Genomic DNA, 7,413 nt, shown 5'->3' with positions numbered 1-7,413 from the left:
GCTTCATTAGCTTCATGGTACCCCTGCCTTTGCGCTGTGTAAAAATGACACATAAAGAGAGAACAGATACACAAGTGGCTATTAGCCCCTTTCACTTTCTCATTACGCATAACCCCAAAGGGTATTCTTAGGATTTGTAGGTAAGGGTTTGAGAAGAAATATGTCGGCTTAAATATGGAGAGAAACTTTTAAATGCAGTCAATAGATATGATGGACTGCATTAAAATATGTTGAATTCCTTGTCCCTGGAGGGGACTGGACTGATAACGATGGATGGAGCTGTCTTAATGAAGACTTGAGCAACAGATTGGGTAGGGCTTATTTAGATAGATGAATTCTGAGGTAATAGAGTGAAATGTAAAGAACCTGGACTTCTAAGTAGAAAAGATCTGGGTTTTTGTCCCCACTCCACATCTAGCTGGAAGGATGACATTGGGCAAGAGGTTTTATCTCTCTGAACTTGGACTTCCTCATCTGGAAAATGGGGATAACAAGACAATTTAGGTTTCTGTACAGATTAAATGTGGATGAATTTTAAACACCCAGGTACATAATAATACAAGTGATTTCCCTCTCTCCAGATCCTTTGCAGTATCAAGATTCTATGATTTTATGTGGGATCTGAGATGCGTCTTGAAATCTAAATAGGACTTAGGTGAGCACATAGGGAGATAGGCATTCTAGACAGAGGACTTTCATTTTAAGGTGATATATTTCTAGATTTTGTCTGTTTCACATCCCTTCTCTTTTTTCAGTGACAGTCAAGTAATTTGGAGACAATTTATAAATCACAAAACAATCCTCTCATCACCCAACTTCTCATTGTGTGGCTATATAATCCGTATCTTGAATGGCAGAAGTAAGTCTTCAAGTAATTCCTTTTAAAAGGACAGTAGATATTCTATTTACTGAGCTCTTGCATATCTGAGAATGCTTTTCTGTTGTCTTCACCCAGGCATATTCGTTTGGTCAGATATAAAATACTTCTTTGTAAATCCATTTTATGTCTGGCTTAACAGAAGACAGATGAATTCTCATACATTTCTGCATTCAGTCTGTTATATGTTGTCTTGGTTGAAATATATGAAGAAAATCTGGCTTCACACGGATATATACTTGGGAAAGGGAGAAATATTTTAATATTCTTTTCAGATAATTCTAGATATTCTCCTTTGATACTATGTCAAAATTCAAGAAGTGGCAGTCTCCTAAAGTTTAGTTGCAGTGTGGACTCTAAAACCGTATCAGTGAATCTTTCATATTCTGTTCAGTTAGAATCCATCAGTCTATCTTTCACATTGAATGGATCTTTTACCCTAATTTTGTAATATCATGCGTTTGGTTATTTGGAAAATAATAGTTGACTGAGTTATACATGTCTTCCAAATGTCAACACATTTCATTAAACAATATTTAAAAAGTCACACTCATTTGCATTCCCACTAATCTCATCAGAAAAGTCTTTAAGCAACAGAGAACTGAGCTCAAAGGTGGCAGATATGAGTTTCCCAATATTTTAATTTTCACTTGAAATCTGACATTTTTGCATTGGCAACAAACACCAGCAATTGTTTCCTTTGAAGTAACAGGTTCACTTTGTTCATTTTCAAGTAAAAATGATGATACATGAAGACAGCAGCTAGGTCAGCTTGCAACTCAGTTGCACATATGCTTTTCCTTGAGACGATCTGCATGCTCCACTAGGTACCAGAAGGGCTTTATGTATACTTCCTATTTGTCACACAGAATATTAAAAAGATGTGTACTTGAGATTCAGGACAAGGCCGGGCGTGGTGGCTCACGCCTGTAATCCCAGCACTTTGGGAGGCCGAGGCGGGCGGATCACAAGGTCAGGAGATTGAGACCATCCTGGCTAACAGGTGAAACCCCGTCTCTACTAAAAACACAAAAACGTTAGCCGGGTGTGGTTGCGGGCGCCTGTAGTCCCAGCTACTTGGCAGGCTGAGGCAGGAGAATGGCGTGAACCCGGGAGGCGGAGCTTGCAGTGAGCCGAGATTGCACCACTGCACTCCAGCCTGGGCGACAGAGCAAGACTCTGTCTCAAAAAAAAAAAAAAAAAAAAAAAAAAAAGATTCAGGACAACAAAAATTAGAATTTTTTATTATTTTATCAAGGACACTCTTTTTTCTTCCTGCAAGTGTGTGGTGGTGAAGAATATAATAATTGCTAGTACAGTTGGCACCATGGCATTGATTTGTGCTAAACTGCATTGTTTTTGTATCAACAGTGCAAATATCTACGCGGTGAAAAAGGCCAATAACATCTTAGTATTATTACAAAAATAACTTTGACCTTGCAGACTCTCTGAAAAGTTTTCAAAGACCTTGAAGGGTTCATGGACTACCCTTTGACGACATCTGTTTTAGGACATGTCTTTTGCTGATTTATGGCTAAGTCATATAAATTTTCCCTAAAAGTTCTGTATCTATTGTTCCCTTGGTTTCTTATATTTAGTATTACAAAAAAGATTAAAATCAAACATAATTTGTTTTCTTTATAGCTCACCTGTTTAAGTACTTAGGTCATTTTTCTTTATTTTTGTAATTAACAATCTTTGCCAGAGTATGTCTATATGGGTCTATTTGACTTTTCTTCAATATGATGATCACTTTTGGTTTTAATGCTTTTACCCAGCTCTAAAAACTTTCGATTTTGACTTTTTTTTTTTTTTTGAGACAGGATCTCGCTCTGTCGCCCAGGCTGGAGTTTAGTGGCATGATCTCAGCTGACTGCAACCTCCGCCTCTCGGGTTCAAGCGATTCTCCCACCTCAACCTCCCGATTAGCTGGGATTACAGGTGCATGCCACCATGCCTGGCTAATTTTTGTATTTTAAGTAGAGACAGGGTTTCATCATGTTGGCCAGGCTGGTCTCGAATTCCTGGTCTCAAGTGATCCACCCATCTTAGCCTCCCAAAATGCTGGGATTACAGGTGTGAGCCACTATGCCCGGCTTCAATTTTGACTTTTTTCCCCCCCATTTTTCCTCCCTCTCTTAGGAACAGCTGTAATTCTTGAGTTATTAATGAATTTGTTTTGTCTGCTATTGCTACCATCTTTTTCTCTTTATTTCATCCTTTCTCATCTTTTTCCCACAGTTTAGGAGATTTCCTCGTTTTGCCTCCTACATCATTCATTGATTGCATTTTCTGTGATGTCCACGCTCTGCTTTACTGTCTTTGCATCTTTTGGTTGTAATGGCTATTTTGATTTCCTTGCAGTTCCCCCATATCGTACCTAACTCCCTTTTCGTTTCTCTTGTGCTGTTTGTATTTTATTCTGCTGTCCTTTTATCTCTCTTATTCCCTCTTTATAACTTTTTACTCCCTGTTTGTGGAGGACATGACCTCTTACCTCCTAGTGATTATCAAACCCAGTAGAAAATATAGATTTTCTTTGACTCAATCACTGCTAATTTTTGGACTACCTGAGCACCTTGTTGGAGCTCTAGCTGTTTGACAAGTTGTGTGCAGAGCTTCTAACCCTGTTCTCTAGGTCTGTTACATATTCCCCTAGAGCAGTTTTGACACACTAAGATGAGATCTTCTAACTTCCAATGCATGGTTTTCTGAACCAATAGGTTTGGGGAGAATGTATCTTTCTATCACTTGGTGAATTGGGGGGAGCTTCATTAGCATAACTTTCCTGTCTTCTCTCTACTTCCCCACTCTTAGCTTCCTGGGGAGAGGAGTAAGGGTTACCTGAGTGGTGAGTTTAAGAAAATGGGCCTGGGTAACCTAATCTCTTCCTCCAGGAAGCTGGTTTGCCTGTAGAAAGTAGAATCTTCTGATAGTTATCATCCGTGAAGGAAGATATCCAGAGGCAAACGTTGCCTCTATAGTAAGGAGGCTTGCATTTCAGATGTGTAACCTCAAAAACCTCAACACCTGAAATGTTGGGCTGTGAACCCTGGTAAGTAAATAGGGGGTTAAATTTTGGATGGCAAAATATACACACAAAGGGGCATTGAGTTATGTAAGGTGTGTAGCTTTGAGCTTTAGACTTCAGAGTGTTTAACATGTCTTGACTTTGGCATCTTAAAGAAGTTATATTAAGCCAAGTGGGTTTTTACTGTTTTGTAGATAGCTTTTAACTTCTCAGGAGACTTTAAGTCTTAAGCCACCTCATATTTTGACCTTGGCAGGCAGCTATAGTTTATGTGAGGACTTTGCAGCTTGTTCTTTTACAAAAAGGCAAAGCTGCACACACTGGGCCTTAGAGAAGATGTGGTCCCTAGCAAAACAGTACACCCCTCAAGAAGCCTCTTCATAGGCCTCAGGTGGCTTTGTAGTGCACACCGTGATTCTATGCTGAAGCTTTAACTGTGGCACTGGTCTTACTTCACATGTGTGAACTTCTTGGAAACTTCAGCAGACACTGGGGGATATAGAGGACTTAGTGAGCAGGCAGAGCTAAGGCAAGAATTCAGATTCTGGGGGAAAACAAACAACTATTTCAACATGTAATTATTTTAGGAACTGGTGGGCAAAAAAATGTTTACTGCTGTTAAAATCCAAGCCAGTTGAATCCATGTGAGCTACAAAGCATTTGTAAGAATTAAGTTTTAAATTATTACTGCCACAAGGAATCTTCTGTTTTATGGTAATGTTCTTTATCTTGATCTATGTGCTGGTGACTTGGATGCATTCACTTTGTGAAAATGTGTTGAGCTGTGCACTCGATTTGTGTACCTGTCCATTTGAATGTCTTACTTCTAAAAAAGTTTGTATAAAAAACAATTAGTGCCAAGCCTATGTAAATAGCATTAGATTCCCTGACCAAAATCCATTCTGTATTTTAATTAAGGCTGGGCGCAATGGCTCATGCCTGTAATCCCAGCACTTTGGGAGGCTGACATGGGTGGATCACTTGAGCACAGGACTTGGAAACCAGCCTGGGCAACATAGCCAGACTCTGTCTCTAAAAAGAAAAAATTAGCCTGGCATGGTGGTATGCACCTGTGGTCCCAGCTACTCAGGTGAGGTAGGAGGATTGCTTGAGCCTGGGAAGTTGAGGCTATGGTGAGGAGTAATGGCACCATGGCATTCCAGCCTGGGAGACACAGTGAGAGCCCTGTCTCAAAAACAAAAAGCAAACAATCAAAAAAAGCCCCAAAATCTAAAAATTAATTTAAAAAGTATATTTTAACTAAATGTTTTATTGCAGGCTGGGCATGGTGGCTCACACCTGTAATCCCAGTACTTTGAGAGGCTGAGGTGGCCAGATCACTTGAGGGCAGGAGTTCTAGACCAGCCTGGCCAACATAGTGAAACACTGTCTCTACTAAAAATACAAAAATTAGCTGGGTATGGTGGTGGGCACCTGTAATCCCAGCTACTTGGGAGGCTGAGGCAGGAGAATTGCTTGAGCCTGGGAGGCGGAGGTTGCAGTGGGCCAAGATCGTGCCACTGCATTCCAGCTTGGGTGACAGAGCAAGACTCCATCTCAAAAAAAAGAAAGTCTTATTGCTCAACAACTGTTAATCAGATATTCTCTTAGTGAAGGCAAATATATCCTAATGCATTGTTCATTTCATCTAAGTTTACTAACATAAAGTTCTTCATAATAGTTTCCTATCCTTTAAAACTCTATGCCCCCCTTTCCACTCATTGTTCTTTATATGTAAACTTATTTATTAAGCATTTATTTATTATCAATCTTGCCATACGTTTGCCTATTTTAATGCCTGTTTGGTTGTTATGCACCCCTCTATGATGTCATTTCTCCTCTATTTCATCCATTTCTATTTTTGCTTTTATTATTTCCTTTGTTATACTTACTCTTAATTTGTTCTGGTTTTTAAGATTGTCTCTTTTCTCATTTGCTGTTAAACTGTAATATGTCTCTGTTGGATTTATTTTTATTTATCCTCTCTGAATTCTGTTAGGCTTTCCGGACATGAGGATTGGTGTCTCTCAACAACCCTGGAAGATTCTCAGCCATTTTATCTTCAAATGTTGCTTCATCTTCGTTCTTAATGTTACCTCCTTCTGGAGCTCCACTGAGGTAGGTTAGAACTTTTTATCCTGTCTTCCATGTCTCTTAACCACCTTTCATTCATATTTTCCATATTTGAATCCACAGACTGAATCCTAATAAATTCTTCTTTTTTTTTGCCCAAATCAAAAATGGTCAATATCTAATAAATTCTTTAGGTCTGTTTTTTAGTACATTGGTTCTTTTTTCGGTAGTGTCTAATCTACTCTTTAGTCAGTCCATTGACTAATATAAAATTATATATTTTTCATTTCTAGAAGTTCTGCTTTGTTCTTTTTAAAATCTACTTGGCTCTTCTTGTTTATAGTTTCTTATTTCCTGCTCATAGTTTCTTTTTTCTGCCTTTATTTCCTGAAATACACTAAACATATTCCTTTTAGATTCTATGACTGGGAAATCTGGCATAAGGAGTCCTTGCATTTCTGCTTCTCCTGTCTATTAGTTCATTGGGTCTGACTCATGATGTCTTGCCTTTAGAGATTTTGTGATTCTTCTTTTTATTTATTTATTTATTTATTTTGAGATGGAGTCTTGCTCTGTCGCCTAGGCTGGAGTGCAGTGGTACAATCTCGGCTCACTGCAATCTCCATCTCCTGGGTTCAAGTGATTCTCCTGCCTCAGCCTCCCGAATAGCTGGGATCACAGGAGCCTGCCACCATGCCCGGCTAATTTTTGTGTTTTTAGTAGAGACAGGGTTTTGCCATGTTGGCCAGGCTGGTCTCGAACTCCTGACCTCAGGTGATCCGCCCACCTCGGCCTCCCAAAGTGCTGGGATTACAGGCGTTAGCCACCGCACCTGGCTGGTATTTTGTGATTCTTAATGTAAACTATTATTTTCCTTGAAATTTATCCTTAGTAATTCTTTGAGACCTGGGTTGAAAATAAGCTCTTCCTAAGACATTTTGTAGTTTCTACAGGTTGTTAAATATCCACTTGAAATTTTTCTGACCATGCAGGCAGCATAAATTCAGACCAAAAACCTTTATGAGATCTAGTATATTAGTTATTTATTATATAACAAATTACATAAAATTTAGTAGCTTAAAACAAACCTCAGTTATCTTTACATAATCTTTGTAGAAAATGAGAGTAGCTTAGCTGGGTGGTTCTAGCTCAGGGTCTCAACTGAGGTTACATTAAAGATGTCAGTTGGGACTGCAGTCATCTAAAGGTTTAACTTAACGGGGGCTGGGGGGTATACAGTCAAGGGGGCTCAGTCCTGGGCCTGGCAAGGTAATGCTGGTTGCTAGGAAAAGGCCTCTGTTCCTTGTCTGTCTACAGGCCAGCTTGAATGTCTTCATGACATGGCAGCTGATTTCCCCCAGAGAGAGTGTTCCAACAGAGTAAAAAGTAGAAGTCTCAATATTTTATATCCTAGCCCTTAGAAGTCACATCT

Source organism: Pan troglodytes, chromosome 1 (genome assembly GCF_028858775.2).
Source record: "Pan troglodytes isolate AG18354 chromosome 1, NHGRI_mPanTro3-v2.0_pri, whole genome shotgun sequence".
Taxonomy (NCBI): domain Eukaryota; kingdom Metazoa; phylum Chordata; class Mammalia; order Primates; family Hominidae; genus Pan; species Pan troglodytes.
The sequence above is the reverse complement of the archived record's forward strand: the minus strand, read 5'-3'. Positions refer to the sequence as shown.